This window comes from Notothenia coriiceps, unplaced genomic scaffold, assembly GCF_000735185.1.
Source record: "Notothenia coriiceps isolate Sejong01 unplaced genomic scaffold, NC01 NC01_scaffold00017592, whole genome shotgun sequence".
NCBI lineage: Eukaryota > Metazoa > Chordata > Actinopteri > Perciformes > Nototheniidae > Notothenia > Notothenia coriiceps.
Genome location: NW_011350293.1, coordinates 1 through 2,539, shown reverse-complemented (window position 1 = coordinate 2,539; position 2,539 = coordinate 1). Strand labels below are relative to the sequence as shown.

Here is a 2,539-nt window from a genome sequence, read left to right as displayed (position 1 = left end):
GCACACACATACACACACACACACACACACACACACACACACACACACACACACACACACACACACACACACACACTTGTATTTGCTCTGATGCTAAAGGTGGCTCAGTCTCGTTCAGCCTGCAATCTGCATCCTCATTTCCTCCATCCCTCTCCCCCTCTCCTCCTTTCCTCCTCTCCTCACCTCTCTCCCCCCGTCACACCATGCTACGGATGCTGCTGTCTCCCCCCTTTACCCCCCAAACCTCACCCCAAAATCAGAGAGCCAGCACTCACCATGTTCTCCTGTTTTGCAGCCATTGCGACATGATATCCTCCTGTTTGCTCCCTCTGCTCTCTGCTGTGTGTGTTTGTGTGTGTGTGAGTGTGCGTGTGTGTGTGTGTGTGGGAGGGGAGGGGGGAGGAGGATATCATTGTCACGGCAACACCAGCAGCTTGCAGCAGCAGCAGCACCAGGCGATGGGAGAGGGGAGAGGAGAGAGAGAGAGGTGAGAAAAAGGCTTTAAAGACACTTGCTAGAGCGTCGACCAATCAGGAGCAATAGAAGGAGAAATAGAGCTGTGTTATTGGTCGATACGTCTGTCAGTTATGTGATGGTGTGTGCGTGGGCGGATGATTCTCTCTCTGTTTGTCACAGTGTCTCTCTCCCCTCTGAATTATATTTTTTATTTAAAACTGACTTTTACATACACTCATTTCTTTATTGCGTGTTTTATTATTATTGTTTTTTATTACACACAAAAACAAAAAATATATATATAGTTGCCTATGATTATTATCAATCTTTTTCTAATGTGTATCAGAAAATAATATATTGGAAATGGTGTGTGTGTGTGTGTGTCATATTATTGAATTGCTCATGCTCATACCACAACGAAATATGTCAAAATACTTTATCTTGCTTTTTTTTAAATCTTATTTTACACAGCAAAATTGTTATTAAATAAAATCCTTTTAAGAGAAAAACAACACTTTTTTATTCTGCCCACAACTAAAATGTATTTGTTGTAATTTTTATATATTCTCAGATATTTTTTAAACATATGATACAGGATTAAGAATGCATAATTAAACATTTTATATTTGTATTTGCAGGCATGGTGTGATTCCCCCTCCAGGCCGCTAGGTGGCGGTGAGTCTTCGTGAAAACGGTCCTCGCGCCATGTTGGTATAAATAGCAGTGAGCAGCGCTTCTTCAATCACTTCCTCCAGAAAACGACTCAGCAGAGACGACATCATCTCCGAAACAAACGGTAAATATAACTTTAAATATAACTTTTTACCATTAAATATAACATTGTACGTATCAATAACATCATATAGAAGTTAAATATGTCTTAATATATCATAGATGATGAGTTTATTTAACGGATGTTCGTAGATTGTCACAGCATCCAAAAATGCTGGAACTTCCAACACGTTGTTTTTAACCGAAAAACCGGAGTCATTAAAAGTGTTTTTAACTAAAAACGTGGATTCAAATCTGCTTTTTTAAAAACTATTTACATAAACGAAATGCTGAATCAAGCCCTCGTGTTCAAATGTAGTTGTTAAACAGACTAAAAAAGCATTTAAATGAGTTGTATGTTCGTGGTGCTTGTATCATTGCAGTACACTGGATATTTAAGACTTTTATTTACGTTTTAAATGTGTTTCCTACAGTTGAACACATGGTGGTGCCCAGCATCTCATTACAGCTTCACAATTCAAATACAACATTATTTATTAAAATGTATCGCCACAATTAAACTAATTTCGGTGCATTAATGCTACACAGCCCACTTTAGCTCTGATGTTTTTCATGCGATAAACATTTTATTAACTGTATATATTACATTTTTCAGGTTTAACATGTGTGTCTCCGGGTGCTGCTTCATCTCTGAGCTGATAGCTGAAGTCCACACCAGGTAAGAACATTTTTAATTGGTTTTATTTGCATTTTAATTCATTTTTATTGTAGATTCCTGCGCTGTGATGAAGCTTCTTCCTGCCATTCGTAGTTTCCACCAGAGGTCGAGAGACCAGTGATGGCCCAATCCTTCCTTGGATGTCTGAGCGCTTTTGTGCAATAAAAATAATGTTTATTTATTTTAAATCATGGGTTTTAGACTCTTATACAAGTCTGTTCCTTGCTACCCAGAGTACCATCAGCGCCGTGGAGAAATGACCCTCCAGGCCACCGTAGTGAAGCTGCTGATCATGAAGGATGATGGGATGAAATCATCGGCAAGCAGAAATGATTAACTTCGATACAGGTGAGCAAGTTTATTATATACTAACAAGAAGTTATTGAATTCGCTGTGATGAAGCTTCTTCCTGCCATTCGTAGTTTCCACCAGAGGTCGTGAGACCAGTGATGGCCCAATCCTTCCTTGGATGTCTGAGCGAATTTAAAGCAGAAAATTAAATAGTTTGGATTTTTTTTTCTCTAAATCTAACGTATCTCTGCGTGTCTCTTTCAGGGTGGAGTCGGTGCTCTCTGTGCTGTAGTCGACCCACTGGAGCTGGCTAATCCCTGGTATGTATATATTTTATCGGGT

At 39.4% G+C, this 2,539-nt stretch overlaps 1 long non-coding RNA gene across 1 annotated transcript; it reads left to right on the top strand.

Annotated features, from left to right (window-relative positions):
* The first annotated feature begins 1,152 nt into the window (after positions 1 to 1,152).
* On the top strand, positions 1,153 to 2,539 carry LOC104950468 (uncharacterized). The gene is made up of 4 exons (XR_798920.1): positions 1,153 to 1,252; positions 1,844 to 1,906; positions 2,140 to 2,254; positions 2,462 to 2,539. It is a non-coding gene; the product is annotated as an uncharacterized lncRNA (long non-coding RNA).